General features: G+C 40.8%; 1 long non-coding RNA gene across 2 annotated transcripts in view; it reads right to left on the bottom strand.

Annotated features, from left to right (window-relative positions):
- Positions 1 to 17,805, bottom strand: part of LOC140511638 (uncharacterized) — a 52,984-nt gene extending 35,179 nt beyond the window's left edge. The window contains exons 1-2 of one of the 2 annotated variants that reach the window (XR_011969598.1): positions 17,716 to 17,805; positions 11,339 to 11,528 (exon numbers count right to left, since the gene is read on the bottom strand). This is a non-coding gene — a long non-coding RNA (uncharacterized lncRNA). Of the gene's footprint in view, positions 1 to 11,338; positions 11,529 to 12,252; positions 12,612 to 17,715 lie in introns of those variants that run through there. The other variant, XR_011969599.1, reaches the window with a different exon arrangement.
- Between the last annotated feature and the right edge of the window lie 2,124 nt (positions 17,806 to 19,929).

The raw sequence follows: 19,929 nt of genomic DNA, 5'->3' as shown, positions 1-19,929 counted from the left end.
CTATCTATCTATCTATCTATCTATCTATCATCTATTTTCCATTTAAAGGGGCCATCCCCTGACTACTTTTAAAACAGGTCTATTCACTGAATAGGCATTACCTCACTTTAAGTGAGTACCTGAAAAGTCCTGAGTCTAAAAGGCCAAGGTCTCCCATTGCACCCTGGGCCATCTCCAGTCACCCTGATGAATATCTGGTCACTGGATTCAGATGGCTCTGGAGGAGAAGTGAGGCTGGTGACCTGCACAGCCCTCACTCACTCAAAACAAAGTCAAGCACAAGTCAAGTCGTCATTTCTCTGATGGCACGGTCTTCTTCAGCAACGGACGAACACAGCAACAACAACAACCTGGGGCATAAAGTACTTTTTATAGATACAAGGCTATGGCTGAGATATTAAAGGTGTTGAAAGGAAGGTCTATAGAGATTATATGAGGATAACTAACCTAGAAGATCAAGGGAACTGGAAACCCTCATCTTTAGTCTGAGTTAAATAGGACCAGGATCACTTGTAAGTATTCCACTCTTTTATTTTTGCTTCCTTTCTGAGTGGCTGTGTGGTGGTGGTGGGAGGGAACTGTTTGTTTTGAAACCAAATAATCTGGAACAGCTAGGTTGGCACAGTGGATGGAATATAAGCCTTAGAGTCTGGAGGACCTGAGTTCAAATTCAGCCTCAGAAAACTTATTAGCTATGTGACCCTGGGCAAGTCACTTAACCCTGCCATTGCCTCCCAGAAAAAGAAAGAAAGAAATTAAAGAATCTAGCTTCAAATTCCAGCCCTGTTACATATGACCTGTATGAGCATGGATAAGTCTAGATCTCAGTTCCTTATCTGTAAAATGAAGGGGCTGGACCAATTGGGCTCTTGAGTCCCTTCTATCTCTAAATCTAATATTGTATAATATCTACCAACTATATCTCATGTATGTCTATTTTAAATGAATTCATCTTTGATAATAGTGACTGACAATTTTATTTTCCCTTGAAACTCTTTACACCTCCCTTCCTTCCATTCCAGAAACACTTTTGTGCTCCCTCGTAAGCTGAGCATCCTTCTGAAGCCATGGAGACAGCATTTGTCCACTTAGTAAATCAGGAGAAAAAACCCTGGAAAAGTGAATTACTTAAGTTTTCTCTAACTCCTCTTAATTCCAGTGCCTTCCCTCTTAATTATTTCCTATTTATCCTATATATAGCTTGCTTCACATATGTGTGTTTGAATATTGCCCCCCTCTTCCCCTTTAGATTGTAAGGTCCCTGAGGGCAGGAGTTGTCTTTTGCCTCTTTTTGTATCCCCAGCACTTAGCACAGTACCTGGCACACAGTAAGTACTTAATAAATGTTTATTGAATTAGATAGGTACCAAATCCAGTATAAAAATCACATGGGAGTTGGGGGTTGGGGATTAGGATGCCCAAGCAATTGACTCCAAGATTCTAGATTCACTATCGCCAGACTTTGTGTACAATATTCAACTCATGCCAAATGCCAAATGCACATAGATCTCTCAACTCCAACATCTTTATCCTTCTCTCTTCTCTAACCCCACCCCATTCCTCATATCAACAATTCTCAGAAGCTTCTGAGGTTAGTGGAGATAATTAGTCGGCATTAAAATAGTACTTTAATGTTTATAATATATTTACAAATATTCTTTCATATTATTCCATAGCAACTCTGAGAGATGGGTGCTATTATTATTATGTTAATTTATCAGATCAGAAAACTGAGGCTGAGAAAGATTAAGTGACTTGCCCAGAGACACACAGCTATTAAGTGTCTGTTCAGTCATGTCCGACTCTTCAGGATCCCATCTGTGGTTTGCTTGGCAAGGACACTATAGTGGGGTTTGCCATTTCCTTCTCCAGATCATTTCACAGATGAGAAACGGGGCAAAAGGGGCAAAGTGACTTGCCCAGGGTCACATTAGTATCTGAGGCCAGATTTGAACGCATGAAGATGAGTTTTCCTCATTCCAGTTCCAGTGCTCTATCCACTGCACCATCTAACTGCTCATAAGTGTCTATGGCTACGTTCAAACTCAGGTCTTCCCGAGTCCAATATACCACCTACCTACCTCTTATGTCTTAGATGTCCCAATCTAGAAAATACTCTTGTGTATGCAGGACCTCAAAGGCAATGCTAATCTCACTGCATTATAAAGTTGGGTTATTGCAGAGGGGGGTTAAATTTCTGTGTGAGAAAGTTTCCCTATAGAACATATTTCACTCTAAAGAAATGCATTCCCTTTACTTCCATTTTTTTCTTTCTAGGTCATGGGAGGTCTTGAGTGGCAAAGATTCCCTCTGCAGAGAAAGCTGGAACAATGTATTTGGAAATATTTAAAGATCTAGATTGGCATTAGAGTGGAAGCAACAAATATATTTAGCCACCCATGGCATGCCAAGGCCTTATCGAGACAGAAATAGACACCGTAGGAGGAATTTCAATTGAATATTTTCTAAGCAGTTGTTTTGGGGTTTTTGTCTGCACACTGGCATGGAGGTGGGGTGAAGCAGGAAAAGGTAAAAATCCATGAGGATTCTGAGCCAGGGTATCAAGCCAACCCAGAACCCCACTGCATGGAAATGAAGCTGGCAACCTTGAGAAGAGTGACCAAGGGAGGGTAGGATGGAGGACCCCCATGGCCTAGTACGGAAAAGAATGATGTCTTCGTCCTCTCTTGCTCCTTAGAAGCAAATTTTGTGTTTTCCTTTCACCTGGTTTGTCTATTTTCCCCTCCACACTAAGCTACCTTAAATTCTGGAAAACCCTGTCTACAACGTGCATCTATTATTCTCCTTTCCATCAGTTGGATGACTTGTGTGAAACTACTCCACTAAACCTTCTCAGATTGATGGAAGAAAAGGTGACACTTACTTCAGTCCTATCCGTTCTGGGCATGGAATTCTCATGCCTTTTCTTTCCCAGTCTTCACCCCTAGGATGAGCTCATTACTTGGTCAAGTACATTAGAAATGTGTAACACCAGGAACTGGGACCTACTCACTGCAAGGGATGGGGCTGGGGTAGGTAGACCTTATGGGGAAGGATGAGAATGGATGAAGACGATGGAAAGGGAGCTATCATTTGGAAACTTTAGGGATGACTCGTATATGAGGTTGGATTATGCTGATTTTAGCAAGTCATTTAAGCCCTGTTTACCTTGGTTTCCTCACTTGTAAAATGTAGATAATAATAGCACCTCCCTCCCTTAGTTGTCATGAAGATAAAATAATACTTGTAAAGCACTTAACATGGTGCCTGGCACATAGTAGGTACCATATAAATTTTGATGATGATGACAACAATGATGAGGACATATTAACTGTATATGATAATTCTGTTTTGGCCTTTCTCCCACTTTGGGCAGAAGAAGAGAAAATGTCCAGTTGTCTGGTAATTCTGTAGAAATGTGAGGTGAAGCTCCAAATTCCATCATTGTATCAGGTAGTTTTTGAGTGATAAGAGAGTGAACCTGGGATTGTAGAACATCTTGGTGAACATGGGTCAGAGCACAGGGATGAGCAAATCTCATTTCAGCAGGGCATGTTCTAGAACAAGAAAAGTCATTCTCATCTAGTCATAAACATCTGGACTGTAAGAGAATGAGGGCCAAGCTAGGCCTGAGGAGTTACCATTAGAGGAATAGGTTTATAATTAAGTCCACTATGAGGTTGGGTGGCTTTCTTTTAATTCATATTACCAATTGTCTTACCCTGAGCTACATCTAAATTTGTATATTTCGTTTTTGCCTTGGGAATACATTCTAGAAAATTCACTCTTTTGGTCTAGTTTGTATGGAGGCAACATAAGAAGAGAAGAAAGGAGTTGATCCCCAAATCAAGCATCTAGTTACAGTGGTAGTGCTAGAAGAAGGGAAGATAATTAGTGACCAGCTGCAATTGATCCTTGAAGCATGAAGCCAAGCAGACTCAGAACCTCCAGCTGGGATCGATCAATCAGGGAGGTTAAGAAAGTGATGAGAGGTGAAAGCCCTGGGGCCAACTGCAAAGATATCTTGAATTTGAGATCTGGATTGACTCCAAGGAAGCTTTGGTGCCTGGGAAAGCTGACCTCTTGGTGGCTCAACAAGGCCTAAGGCCCAGGGCAATAGGACTGTACAAAAAAATCCAGACATGTTTGCATACAGCTCCAGTAAGTGTATCTAATAATGCATACCCATGTCATGTATCTGTACATCAGAGAATATTTCCAACCTTTGGCCATAAGCATAGTATTGGTAAGGAGTTCTCTTAGACCAGATTAGGGACCCATCTTGGATTTAAATGGATTCAACACCCCTATTCATCAAAATATACATTCTTAAGATTGCAGAGTAACCAAAACTCTATCTTCATCTCTCTGCTTAAAAGTATTTATTATTGGGTCTAAGTATGTCTTGTACTATGGTCCCACATCAATCAACATTTGTTTTATGCTTGAGCTCCTAGAGAGCAGAAAGCCTGGTTATCTGAATCTCTCTATACCATACCCAGTAAGACTGTGAGCAAGCCAGCTCATGGAATCATACCGTACGCAGAGTTGGAAGGTACAGTGGTAGCATCCCTACCCTAAGATTCCACTGTCAGTTCAAACTCAACATCTTGGATATAAAACTTGTTATCTTCCTGTCTTCCCCCCAAAGTGGCTACCTCTCCCAACTCCCCTACTTGGGTTAATGGCACCCATCACTCAGACTTGAAATCTCTGAGTCCTTTTTTTTAAAAAAGTCCTTTAAAAATCTTTGAGACTCTTCCCTCTCTGCCTGACCCTCCTCAGCTAATAAGTTACCAAAATTCTGACAACTGTCCATTTTTAATGTCTCTATAAAACTTTGCTTAGAAGTTGGCATGGTGGGTGGAATCAGGAAGCCCTAGCTTCAAATTAGACATTAGAAATTTAACTCTTTGACTCTAGGGAAAGTGGTTTAACCACTCTGTGCCTCAGTTTCCTCATCTGTAAAATGGTAACAATAATGTCTCCCAGAGTTTTTATGACCCTCTACTGAGATATTTATAAAGCAGTGCAGTGGCTGGCACACAGTAGGTGGTTAATAGATGTAGATGCGTATTTTCTTTCTATTATCATCCTAATTTCAACAACAGCTGTTCATTGAAGCTTGTCTGGACGACAACAATTGCCTGATTTCTTTGCCTCTAGTCTTTTCCCTCCCTAATTCACACTCAAAGACAGATTTTGCCTTCTAAAACCCTGTTCTCACATTTCTTTCCCCTTTTTAAAAACCTTCAAAGGCTTCCCCAGGGACTACAGGTAGAGTCTAAAGTCCTTCAGTTGGCACCAAAGGCCCTCAGTTTTGGCCCCAAGGTACCTCTCCTTTATTTCCTACTGCCTGTCTACCCAAACCCACTGCTCCAGTCAGATTGTTACAGTCCTCAGCCTTTAAACAGGCTTTGTTCTTTCCTGCTTCATGCTTTTTGCTCATCCCCTTTCCCTGGTCTGCAATGCTTTCTTACTCCCTCTTTTTCCCCCCAAACCATCCCCACTCTTCAAAGACTGATTCAAATCTTTCTACCTCTATAAAGTCTTTCCTGTCCACAATAGTTTGTCCTTCCTCTAATGTAATATCAACAGTGTACATCTGACAAATATTCATATCCTGCCATTTGGCAAATAATCATGTTATTTCTTATACTTTTGGTTTGAAGAGTATTATAATTTAACTTTTCTTATACCGATGCCAATCCCCCAAACGGGATATCTGCTACTTCTTTGAGTCCCATCCCTGACCTTCCTGCACACATGGCCTTACTACCCCATAATCCAGCACAAAACCTTGCTAGTAGTAACTTTTCCACAAACATATTTTGATTTGATCTGATCTGATTCATCGTTAGTGATAATCGCATGAGAAAAGCCCTCTACTGGTTAAGATTACTCTACACTGCCTATCTTCTGAAGTCTCTCCCAATTTTGCCTCTATGATACCCAGTAATTTATAGTTCTAAAATGGAGCTACTGTCTACAACCAACAGTGTCTACTGTCATGTGGACTGGGGCCAGATTCAAGTTTTGCCTTCCCTGCTTGTGGGGAGGAGTCATTGGGACCTAGACCTAGTGCTCTTCTGTAAGTGAAGAGGGCAAAATGACCCAATCCCTTACTGTTCCTGGATTGCATGAGAAGAGGTTTGTAAAACAAGGTACCCTATCCAAAAGGCTTGGAAGAGACCAAAAGGGAAGAGAATGCCTCTTCCCAAAGGGCAGCCTGACCTGTCCTATTGCCAACATAGCTTGTAGTACCATCTGTATTGACTGCATTCTCCCCCTGGACACACCCCATCCCTCATCTTTTGCAAGTTATACCACATGTGGCTGATTTTCTACAACAGATGACTGTATCCAGTTGGCCAGGAAGGGAAAGATAATCAGGAATTTGGGTCCCCTTTCTGTCCCTGCTGACAGCTCTCCTCCTTTGGGCTATCTGCACTCAGAAACTATTCCTTAGATCAATGACCCTCTAGGTCAACAGTTCTCAACTTTTTGTATCATGGACCCCTTTGGCAGTCTGGTGAAGCCTAGAGACCCTTTCAGAGAATACTGTTCTAAATGTATAAATATATGAAAATAGTATATGAATATAGATATACTATATGAATATAGTATACATTTATTATATGTTAATATATAATTATATATTACATATATCATATATCATATATTCATATATTGTATATTTATACTATATATGAATATAGTATACATATGTGAAAATATGAATAATATACATAGTACTATAAAGGAAAACAAAGATTGGTGAAAATATATATATTTTTCCCATCTAAGTTCACAGACCCCTTGATATCCATCCACGAATGCCTAAAGAGGTCTGTGGACCCCAAGTTAAGAAATACTGGTCTAGGCTCACCCTATCTATACTTCACCTAGCACAGACAGAGAGATCTATTCTATACTAGAATACCTCCAAGGAATGAGACATATCTGTGTTCTGGGATAGCAATTCTCCTTTGTCTTGTATTCAGTTTCCAAGAAGGGTAATTGGCTTGTTACCCTTCTCTTGACAACTTTAACTGGATCACACCCTCAGGTTTCAGAGACAACTTCAGTGTAATGGAAAGAGCCAAAGAAACAAGAGGTCTGGGAGACCTGGGATCTAGCCTGAGTTCTGCTAACTTACTGTGTGAACTTAATCTAGTTACTTTGCCTCTCTGGGCCTCAGTTTAAATCCTATATAAAGTGATTGGTTTGGATCCCAAGAGTCCCTTCCAGTTCTCTGACTCCATTGACTTTCTTAATCAGTCTGGAGAGAGCTTGTGGAATGTCTTTCCTTTCATTTGGTTTTCTAACATGGCTCTTGGAGCATTTGGTTTCTAGTCATTCTCTTGAGGAAAGGGGTTTTTTCACCATTTTAGGTCATAGTCAGTGCCACTCAAAACTCCTGTAACCTCTGCCCACTCACTTCCATTTGAGTTTCCTCCAATATTTCCCAGAACACCCCTGCCCCAGGCCCCAGGGACTCCATATCCATTCATTTTCTTGACTCCTGCCAACATTTCTTACATCTAGAGCCAGGTAAAAAAAAGCCACTTAGAATAACCCATGCTGGCACTTTCTCAGCACCTCCCCTGCCCCTGGCACATTCCAGGCATTTGGGCAGGACCCTGAGCATTGGAGAATTCCTCTCTTTCTTTCCTTAGCGTGGGTCCCCGTGTTGGCATGCCGACAGTCCAAAATATTTAAAGCAATCATAAATCTGAGTGAGTGAGCAAGTACAGGCTCTCAGGGCCAGGGCCTGGAAGAGACTGAGCTTAACTCTAGGCAAATGAGGACGTGAAGCCAAATGGAAAACACCCCACTAATAGCACTCATCACTGCCCATATCAAAAACCTCTCTGAAGCATCTATCTGAGTGTGTAGCTGAGCTGGGTGTGGTATGGCATGAATTAGCCAGAGAGTTTAAAATAAAACCCAAAAAAAGCAGACACTGACCTGTCAAAGCTATGTAAGTAGAATTTAAAGGCTGAATCAATGAGCCAGCATTACAGTGAACTGTCAAGAACCTTGACGTTTTGTCAGTCCCTCAATAAGCATTTATTAAGTGCCTATAATGTGTTAGCCGCTGAGTTAAGGCAATAGGAATGCAAAGAAAGGCTAAAGACAGTCGGTCCTCTGATGAAGTTCACAATCTAATGGTGGAGACCACATGCAAACAATTATGTGCAAACAAGCTGTAGCTGAGGAAAAGTACAGATAACCAGCAGAAGAAATACAGTAGGATTATGGTGAACCCAGAAAGGCTATGTGCTGAAGAAGGGACCTGAAGCTAGAAGGCAGAGCAGAGACCGTTGGTAGTGTCATGCCCATAGAAGAAGTTCCTAACCTGGGATCTGTGAACAGATTCAATTTCAGGGAGTCCATGAACGTGGACAGTAAAAAAAAAAAGATGCATCTTTATTTTCATGAACTTTTGCAATACCATATATTTTAAGCCAGGACCTTCAACCAGAATGACAAAAAAGAGGTTAAGAATCCTTGCCCCAGTGTAACATCTCCCCTCGGACCCCTCCAGGATTCCACTGGTCATCTGAACTAGAGGAATAAAGCAATCTTGGTAGGCTACTGGGATTGAGGGGATTCTGAGGTTGAAAGAAGGTTCTGAGGTTACAGTTAGGTAACAGAATGAACAAGGCATGAGCAAGGAAGTCCAAGAGGAATTGACCAGTCATCTTATGGACTACTAGTAAGAGACAGGAGAAGTGAGTCATTTGAATCACTCTAGTAAAGGTCTTTTTTAGGGAGGATCTTTGGTCTAGCAGCCTAATGGCTAAGAAGTCATTATTAAGGTTAAGAGGTAGGGGTGATAACATGAGTAAAATGATTAACAGATGTTACATAAACTAACACTCAGTAATAATGGAAAGCAATTGGATTGTGGGAGAAGAACTTTTATTACCAAGAATTTTTGTTTCTACAGTCACCATTCAGTTCTTAGGAGGTAGTGATACAATGGAACAGAGGCTTGCCTTTAGAGTCAGAGAACCTGAGTTTGAGATCACATTTTACCATTCACAACCTGTGTGACCTTAACAAATTACTTTCCCTCTCCAGGACTTAGTTTCTTCATTCTTAAAATGATAGAGATCAGACTAATATGGAAATATGATTGCACATATATAACATATTCAAATTGTTCACCATCTTAGAAAGAGAGAAAGGGGAGGAAGAGAGAAAAATTTGCTCCATGTCCTCCCAAGATGTAAAAATAATCTTAACTTGTAATAGGACAGATGGAAGTGAGATGTGAAAAGTCACTCTAGGTTAATGAAAGGTTGAGGAAGACGAACTGTGATATAGGCAGGGAAAAGTGAAGAAAGTGGGGACATATTATAAGGTGGGACCACTGGGAAGGAGATCTGAGCTCAAGGTCTAACCCCACTGCTTACTATGCTCAAGTCAGTTTACCCTTCTCCACCTGTCTTTATAAAAAGGGCATGATTCTTGAACTACCTACTTCACAAGGTTGTTAAGAAAAGAGTAAAAACTAAAATATCATATAATCTGAGCTGCCTATTATTCCCGATTTAAGAGAATGTGGTATGATGAATGTCTTAAAAATAAGATTTGTGTTTTTGATGATACCCTTTGTAGAAGCTGGAGAATAGAGGTGATTACTTCTCCCTAGATGCAGCCTCTTGTCTTTTTAACCCATCTTCACACGGCCATCAGATTAACATTCCTAAAATACGGATCTGATTATGCCGATCTAGTGCTCAACTATTGCCAAACTAGTCAGCTTTAAACTTTTTTAAATTTTCTTTTTATTATTATTCATTTAATTATCATCCAAAAGCATGAATATTTCAACATAAAATGGAGAACAAAGCTGAGGAGTATATATGAAACCATGAATTTGTTATGATCAGTTTGAAATTTTTAAGTGCACATTAAATTTAATACAGTAGTAATAAAAATCGTCAGTTGTATTTCCTTCTAAGTTTATTTTTTGATCCTGTGTTTTTAATATTTTCTTTATTATGTCTTTTTTCCCTCATTTCTATCACTATCTACTACTTTTCATACCCACCCCACCCCCACCAAAAAAATAAGGGCCTTCCCCTAGAAGAATTATGTATGATCAAGCAAAATAAATCAGCAGTTGGTCATATCTGAAAATATATGTCTCTTTCTTGGGTAAAAGCTGGCACTCTATCTGTCTCTCTCTCTGTCTCTCTCTCTCTCTGAAATAATCTAACTCCCAAAGGATGATCCATTCCCCCTTGTATATTGTCTGGTATATATTCTCATAGGTCTATTTCTGACTTCTATTTTGCTATCGACTTGGATAAATGGGTTTATCTACTATTCACTTCAGATATTCTTTGCTGAACTGGTATTGGTGGGAAAGGAGCCTTGGATGTACAGCTTGGGGCTTTATTTCCCTGTTTAGTTAAATATCCTTGTTAAGGGATATTGATCAAGAGCTCTGTTTGAACCTAAAAATTCCTTCCCTCAGAGGAAAGATATTTAAAGGAGCAGATAGTTCTAGGCCAGTACTCCCCTCTCTCTGAAGAGCAAAGTTGCCAGCCTCTGGCCTCAACCTCCTACTTCTCCTTTGGTGAGAATAAATCTCCCTTGGAGAAGGGTGAAGGAAGGGGACTCTGGAGATATCTTCCTACATCTCCTTATGAGCCACACCCAGGCAGACCCATGTGACATTATAACTGATACAGGCAAAACGCATAAAGGTACCACACATAACCTTTTTATATTAAATTCAGACTGTAGCTTTTGAAGCTGCCCTGCTCATTTGCAAGCCTTTCTGAACTTCTCTTCTTGGCAAAAGAAGAAAAAAAAGATGCTTCAGTAACTCCCTTTTCTTTCCTTTCTTTTAATCTTCCTCCCCTGTGACCCCAGTTTGGATATCCTAGCTCTATATCCCCTTGTAACAAATTCACAAAGTAAAGCACAACAAATTCCCTCATTGACCATGTCTGAATAAGACCACGTCTTTATCTACAGCTTTCTGCCCTGGGGTGGGTAACATGCTTTATCATCTATGTTCAGGAATGGGACTTAGTTATTGCATTAATCAGTGTCTTCAAGTCTTTCAGAGTTTTTTCTTTACTATACTATTGTTTGTTGCATAAATTGTCCTCCTGATTCTACTAACTTCACTCTGCATCAGTTCACATAAGTTTTCCCAAATTTCTCTGAACCTGTCGCTTTTGTCATTTCTTCTGGCACAAACCACTCCTCTACATCACAATCAATTGAACCATTCCCCATTTGATGGGCACATCATTCATTTCCAGGCTTTTACTGATACAAAAAAGAGCTGTTATAAATCCATTTGTACCTGCGAGTTCTTCTCCTTTTATTTGGTCTCCTAGATGTGTAAGTCCAGCAGGGGTAACACTGGCTCAAAGCATGGGTACAGTCTCATGCCTGGGGCAGGGGGCTAATTCCAAATTGCCTTCCAGAACAGCTGAACCACTTCAAAGTGCATTAGCCTGCTTGTTCTCCCATGGTCTCTGCTTTCTTTCCCCCTACAAAGGAAGAGTATAGAACATATTCTGCTTGAGTGCAGGTGCTGTCTCATTTGCCTTTGTACCTCCAGGGCCTGATACAATATTTGATTCTGTTCATATTGCTCACTCATTTAAGTAATCTGACTCTTTATAAACGCTTTTGGGGTTTTCTTGGCAAAAATGCTTCGCCATTTCTGTCTCCAACTCATTTTACGGATGAGGAAACTGAGGCAAAAAAGGTTAAGTGACTTGTCCAGGGTCACACAGCATTGGCCTCGGGTCTTGCTGACTCCAGTTCTGGCATTCTATCTACCTAGTTGCTCATTTGGCCTGTAGCAAATGCTAATAAATCTTCAGTCAATACAGTATTGTGTAGTATAGTATAGTATCAAAATAGAATAGTATAGCATCAGTACAATACTGTATAGTATAATATAATATAATATCATTTTGGGGGGGAGAATAGGAAAGACTATGTGTGTGATTTGGAAAGGAATGATGCCCTGTATAAGGGGGTATACACCATGAGTGGGATTCTTTGAAATCCTCCCAGTCTCTCTGGGCCATTTAAGCCAAGCCTCACAGACTGATGAGTAGCCTGCCTCGAGAGCTGGAATTCTGATACCCCGTCTCCTCCAAACATGGCAGCCCCAGACTTCCCTGAAGCCCTACCCTAAGGAGCTCATGGCTGTGAAAGAAGGTCACCAGCTGGAATTTTTTATAAAAGCAAACAAAAACCCACCATGATCAGAATCTTTTCCGGGCCATAGAGTATTTCTACTCCAAGTCCCTGTAAAAGGAGCTATCAGTGTCCAAACCAATTTTTCACCTGGCTTGAGAGTCAACAGTGATAGCCAGAGGAATTCACTTTCTCACATGAAATGGAGCTGAGCCCTGAGGAGGAACCTCTGATGATACAAAGCATTATAATGGGTCAGTAACCAGGTCAATCACTCCCTTCTAGGCTCTTGGGTGCCTCAAGGATCCCAGCTGTCTAAGGAGTTCAAGGGAGTTAATCATTGGCAAAGAAGGGGTGAGGAGAATACAGTTGGTTGGTTCAGATTAAGTAAATTGTTCAGAGTTTGGTCAGAAAAAGCTTCATCATTTCTAATTTATGCTGAGAGTAAGGATTCTCCTAGCCTTGCTTTAGAACCATCTGTGATTAATCATAAAGAAAGAGTCACAATTAGAGAACATGAGATGGTAGGTTCTAGAATTTGGACAATACAAGATCTTGCCTTCAAAAATTCCAGCCTAGTTAGTCAGCAAAAGTCTTGGTCTTAGAGTTGAAAGACCTAAATTCCCAGAAACCAGGAAATACTGGGTTCAAATCCAGCCTCTGATACATAGGAGCTGTGTACCCTGGGTAAAGTCCTGTAATGCTCCAGTGCTCTGGGCAGCTCTTTGACGCTACAGAAAAGATGCTAACCTGCCTTGGTCAAAGGAGATTCTGCAACTCAAGTTCTCTGTATCAATAAAATTTCATAGGTCCATTTCCTATCCTATCATCTGTACAATTTACAAGTTCTAAGGAAGGTCTGTGTGTGTGTATGTGTGTGTGTGTGTGTATGCGTAAAGCTATAGTAAATGTGAGTTATTAGTAATAATAGCTAACATGGCATTTTAAGGTTTTCAAAGAACTTTACAAATATTACCTCATCCGATCCTTACAACAATGCTGAGAGACAGGTGATAATAACTAATATGTGCATTATCTGTGTCAGACCCTGTGCTAACCACTTTGCAATTATTATCTCATTTGATCCACACAACAGTCCTGGGAAGCTGGTGTTATTATCATCTCCATTTTACAGATGAGGAAACTGAGGTAGGAAGCGATTAAGTGACTTGCTCAGAATCCACAGCTAGTTAAGTGTCTAAGGCTAGATTTGAACTCAGGTCTTCTAATTCTCTATTCTCTCTACTATCTAGTAGCCTATGTGAAGCTCTTATTACTTGAGGTGGCAAGTATGGATCCTAGGACATAAAGGAGGAGAAATATGGACCCAATTGAGTAGGAAAGTAGAGGTGTTTTGCCTGGTGGAAAGGGCAGCCAAAGAGGTCTCAGTGGCTACAGAAGGGGCAAGACTGGCTAGAACAGAGGGAGCAGGAACAACAGACACAAAGAAAAGGACTGACTCACACCAAGTGTTGGGCCAGGGGGACAGTGAAGAGCCCTTGGACACTCAATGTATGGGGGAGGGGGACAGGGAGGAGGATGAAGGAAATGATTGTTCCAGTCCCACAGACAAGGACCAACGATGAAAGGAGGAGAGATCAGTGGTGTGGGTGTTGCAAGGAACCATGCTTAGGAGAGAGAGGAATTTCGGAAGCACTGTGAAGAACAGGAGCTGAGAAGATTGCTTTGCCATGAACATAGAGTGAGGGCTGGCTGTAACAAATGAAGCAGTCTGTTTTTCCCATCAGATTTTAAGGGATAGGGTTTCAACGCAGCTGATAGCCAAACTTGTATTTCTTTTTTTTTTATTGTTTCCGTACCTTTATTTCCAATAAACAGGGTGTGCCATCTGCAAAATGTTAGTCAGAGGAAATAAAATCAAGAGGAAATTACATTACAATGCCATAAGTCAATATGCTACACCTGGGATACCAGTTGAGACACATGCCTCTTCACTTACATTAATATTAAAGGCGAGATGGCTTTCTAACTTCAAATTTCCCTTCTCAGTCAGTTCGCAGGGCAGCTCTTCAGACCAATGCTGAAATGCTCATTTTCCTCCCTTACCAAGCTTCCCTGAATTGCTTCTAAATGACATTTCTCCTCTTTTTAGCAAACAATTATCAGGAGTAGACAAGAACATTCAATGCAAGGTGAAACATGGCAGCATTCTTGGCAGAGACAGCATTTTAAGCAAGGAAAATAAAATGTATCAACTGGGCAAGGAGGAAGGGCATAAGATGGATGCTAAAGGCAGGCAGTGTGATTTACCTAACTAATCCTTTCCATTGTTTTGTCCTTGTCTTTCTGTCTTGGCCTCTGCATTCTTCAGGAAAAGTCTACATGTCATTGTGAGATTCAAGGAGAGGTGAGGCAGATTAAGGGGCAGGCCAATTTGGAGGCTGACAGTCCTCATCTCAAGGTCATAACTGACTCAGTTTTGCAGAATACAACAAATTGCTTTGCCTCCCTATGCCTCAGTTTCCCCACTTTATATAATAAAACCTTTCTACCTACTGAGCAAACCCTCCCCCCCGACGCCCAAAGATAAAATGCCCCTCCAGATCATTTACTGTTATTCTGGTAAACCAGTCTTAGACGTTCCATAATATTTTCTGTCATAAATTTAGATTGGTAAGCGGTAGAATTATTCTAATCTAACAGTCTCATTTTGCAGATGAAGAAACAGAGGCCTGGAGTCCTTAAATGATTTTCCCAAGGATGTACAAGTAGTTCCTTCTACATCTTCCTGCAATCTCCTCTATATCAAGACCAATGCCATGTCCCCAGACCCGCTCCAGCCCTGTCTACCCCTTCTCTACCCTTCTGTTTATGTTTTTGGGGCCCATGCCCCCCAATTTCTGACAAACTCTCCTTTTTCCTTGAACTTTTCCATCCACATACTTTCTACTTTTGTAATTAAAAAGAAATCTGGCTTTAATCTATGGGCAGCATATTCCTTTCAGATCTTCCCAGTGGAGGCTTCTCCTCCAGAACACCTAAGTCCCATCTGCCAGGAGAAGGGTTGGCATATTCATGAATCTCACTGCTGTCCCTTTAACATTATTCATCCATAATCTCTTTTCTTCAAGGCAATCAGTTTATGCCACCTCTCCCTCAACCTTGTTTCTCTTGTCTCCTAACCACCAAGTTCACCACCTCCCAATTTTGGCCTCATACTCAAGGTGTCCCCTTTCACCTCACCTATCTTCAACTACAGGTACTTAGATATTCATGTTAATGACCTTCCTAACACCTTGGCCACATAATTCCTCAGCTTCCTCACCTCCAATATTCTTTTCTATCCTCCTTCAAGCCACACAGTTCATTTCTTAAGTCTCATCATCTCATGAACTTTCCCCACCTCCAAGATACCAAACTTTGAAATTGCCCTCATCAGTGACCTAACTGGCCTATGTATCTTTACACCTATCTCCATCCCTCATTCACACTAAACTCGATCTTTACTCTTGTAACCAGAGTACTGAGATCCTGACCTCGGGCTCATTCTTGGAAGCATCTCTCAAATAATATTTTCTCTGAGTTGTTTTTGAACCCAACCAGAAACCTCCATGGGGAACATTAGAAGTTGATTCATTTTTCAAAGGGCTCCAAGCCCTCTCAAAGCATTTAGACCACAGAAACATCAAGCACAAGGCATGGAAGGAACAAAGGAGGGCCATCTTATCTAATCCTGTAAATAAAACAACAGTTATCTCACTGCTACTTTCCGTTAAGCTCTGTGTCCCTTTTCTCAGGAGATTCCATGCCTGAAAATTTAAAGCACCAATAATTGCAGCCTCTGCCTTTTGCCTAGTTCCCCCGGGGCATCCTCTGTCCACCTGCTTTGCAGTCTATACACTCTTCTCACTCCATTCCTTCTCTCCCAAATTTCATCCTCATTTCTCAGCTCTAAATCATTTGGTCTGGCACCACCTTGACCCTGGAACTTCTTACTGTTGACTTGGCAACCTGGTCACATCCTTCAGCCTCCTTCAAACTTCTCATCACAGCTCTTACCTGGGAGGTGCAGCTCTTAGTCTTGAAGTCTAAAATTATCAAGCTAGCAAAGATTTGTCTGAATCTTTTCCAAGTTTCTGGTGCCCTTACATCATTGGTCTGGTGCATACGGCCACCACATTTTCATTGTAATCTCCAGTTGCTGAAAACGTCTATTTCCTACTGTGGCTTTACTTGACTCCTTATAATTCTCTGATACCATCCTAGGAACCCCTTGCTATCGCTGACCTAATCATCTTGCAATGCTAGGGAACCCCTCAGTGGAAGAAGTCATGAAATCTTTCTGATTTCATCCACTTTAAATTCATTCCTCAAAACCTCAACTGGTCATTCCTTGATGCTTGACAATTCTAATCTGCTCTTATTAATTCCCTACCTCATTCCCCAAAGCAAGGGTTCTAACCTTTTTCTCTCCCTTCAAGTTCCCACCTCTGTCCATTTTGGGGGGCCTACAAGGTATTATTTAATTACAGTTGTATACATGTATGTGTTATGTGCCTCCACTGGATTGTAAACTGCATGAAGACAAAGTGAGCATTTTAATCTTCCTATAGGACCTAACTCAAGGGTTCTTCACCTGAGAGTTCAAGAGCTCAAAAAAAAATTTTTTGGATAACAATTTCAATATAATTTGTTTCCTATGCAATTCTATGTATTTTATGCATTAAAAAATTATTTTGAGTAGGGTTTCACCAGACTGCCAAAGGATCTGTCACACTCACACACACACACACACACACACACACACACACACACACTCACACAAAATTAAGAAGCCCTGACCAGCTTAATATCCCCTTCAGTATTCCAAAATTTGTGCAAATTGAAACCTTTTCATGCCTTTAGTAGATGGTATCATGAACAAAATTCATCACCTGTGAGTCAAGCTCAGGTGAGGAGCCACTCAGAATTTGTCATCACGGATTCTCTAGCGATGAAACCAGAATCTCTCACCTGGCCAATACTTGAAGCCTTTTAGGTTTTGGTTTTAGAGAGTTTAATGACGTCTCCAAGGTCACTCAGCCAGTAAGTGATAGATCAAAGAACCAAACCCACATCCTTTGATTTCAGATCCCTTGTTCTTTCCACAATTGTGCATGGCTTCTTCTGGACTACATTAACCTCTTTTAGAAAAAGGGGGAGGGGAACAGCAGCAGTTAGGTAGCACAGAAGACAGAACACAGGCCCTGAAGTCAAGAGGATCAAGTTCAAATCCAGCCTCATACACTTACTAGCTATGTGACCCTGGGCAAGTTGTTTAACCCTGATGGCTTCCCAAAAAAGAAAAAAAAGAGTTGAAGTCATTTAAAGGTCAGAGCCAGGAGACAATCAATACAGAAAGCTTTTGGAAGTCTTTGCCCTCAACAGGCTGCTCAAGATTGCTATGGGAAAGGAAAAGCTAAACTTTTGAATCACAAAAGTGAAGCTACATCAGTGAAAAAGAAAAGTTTCTTTCCTCTCATCTTAAACATAGATGAGCTTTTAAAGGAAAAACTGAATCATCACCTTCAACAATAAAGTCTTAACCAATGAGTTTGGATTTTCCAATCTGAGTTTGGCAACAGTGGTTGCTTCTGGGAGTTGACCTTCCCAGCCTCCAGTTCTCCTTGGACTTCTGGATTTCCATCGGAATTCCAAAGACAAAGCCGCCAAGGGCTGATTCCGACAACAAAGACAAAATGGAACAGGAGGCAGACAAGCCATAGCAAGTCCAGAGAGATCAGCAGGAGATTTACAGAAAGGGATTTAGACAAAGTCACTTTAGCTTCATTAGCAGGTTCAGTCAGTTCGTGTGTTTTTTGCCTTATCATGTTCAGTTCTGAAACCGCCAGGGGCTCCCAGGGCAGGGAGTGCTCAGAAACATGTTGAAGCAGTTTTGCAGTCAAAAAAAAGCAAAGCTGGAAAGAGGGAAGGGGCTGCTTGCCCATCAAATCCCTTTGTTTGACCAATGTGCTCTAGGAATAATAGTGAGGCTAACTTTTTCCTTTAAGCTCGTAGGAGCTCTTCAAAGAAACTTACCTTTTGGCCAAAGATGAATGGTTTAAAACAACCAGTAAGTTTTCTTTTGCAAATTATTAATTCATAATTTTGTTCAATTACTCATTCAAAAAGCTTTTGTTGAGGAGCAACTTTGTGCACAACATTTTACCGGGAAGTAGGAGAATACAAAAGATGCCAAGGGCCAAAATCCCTGGTCTGAAGATGCCAACAATATAACTGGGGAGAAAATATAGGTATAAATATCAATATAGATGTTAACATCTGTATTGATATCTATATCTATGTCCATATCCACAAATATACATGATACAGTAAGAGAATAATCTTAAGACAGCCCATAGACAAGTACCAAATACAAACCATGTAGTACTGGATGAACTCAAAGTAAGGGTAAGGAGAAGGGTGGAATTTGGGGGACCCTTACATAAAACTTTTTCCACTGTCTTATAAAGAATATATTATAGCTAACATTTCCCCAACATGTTCATTCCAACATCATATGTATATCGTCTGGGCCATCAGATCCAGATTTTGAGGATCAAAGCAGGCACTGAATCAGATACTAACCATGGAAATAGATGTTCCCCCATTCAAAAAAAAATAGGGAAAAAACAAGAAATCTTAGTAAGTATAAGGAATAGTATAAGGAATCAGATACCAAAATGGAAAAAAAAATCAACAAATTTTCTATTCTTTTCCTTATCCCATTGAGTTTGTATTTAATGGGATTCTATTCTCTCTCTCTCTCTCTCTCTCTCTCTCTCTCTCTCTCTCTCTCTCTCTCTCTCTCTCTCTCTGTCTCTCTCTCTCTCTGTCTCTCTGTCTCTCTGTCTCTCTCTCTGTCTCTCTCTCTTTCTCTTTCTCTATCTCTCTCTCTTGCTGCCTTTTTGTCTTCCTCCCTTTCCTTTCTTTCATAATCTTCTTTAAATCTCTTCTTTGCATCATAATGAATTCTGCAAAGCATCACACAAGCTCTCAATTTTCCTTACACGAATTTTACCCAAATTCCCTGGAGACATGTGAGCGCATTTGTCCTGAAGCAAGGACAGCTACCTAAAAGGTTAGCGAAGGGCACCAGGCTTGGCTATCTATCTTTTTCTGCTAAAGGATAACTTTGAATGTTTCTATGTGCTCTGAGTCTAATGAGGCAATTCAAACACATTCTTAATCAAAACTTTGTGACAGTGAAGAGCAAGAAATAAGCCCCTGGGGAACTAACTTCAAAGAGCATCAAGCAAGAGTATCCCACAGGAAATGGGTCCAGGGGACCCTGACTTCCATAACTCTTTTCTACCTCAAGAAACTGGCTGGCTAACCAACTCCCCAAAATCAACTCCCCAAAGAAGAAAGTAAACCGATCTCAAGACATAATCAATGATTTCGGGACAGTTAGGGGAGATGTCTCTAATAGTATACTGAAAGGCTCTGTCTTTACCCCTCAACCCTCTAAACTTGTTTGGGGACATTTTTATCAGTTACATAGATGAAGAAACAGAAAGTAAAGCTTATCAAATCTACAGGTGACACACAGCTGGAAGGGACACGTAATATGAACATGGCATATGGCAGAATTAGGAGTTGAAATTATCTTGACAAGGCTAGAATGCTGGGCGGAAACCTAGAAGATAAAATTGAACTGGGTTTGGTTTTTTTTCTACATTTAGGTTCAGAGTCAATTGTACATATGTCAGCTGGAGAGATTTTAGCTGACAGCAGTTA

The sequence above is a fragment of the Notamacropus eugenii genome, chromosome 6 (genome assembly GCF_028372415.1).
Source record: "Notamacropus eugenii isolate mMacEug1 chromosome 6, mMacEug1.pri_v2, whole genome shotgun sequence".
NCBI lineage: Eukaryota > Metazoa > Chordata > Mammalia > Diprotodontia > Macropodidae > Notamacropus > Notamacropus eugenii.
The sequence above is the reverse complement of the archived record's forward strand: the minus strand, read 5'-3'. Positions and strand labels throughout refer to the sequence as shown.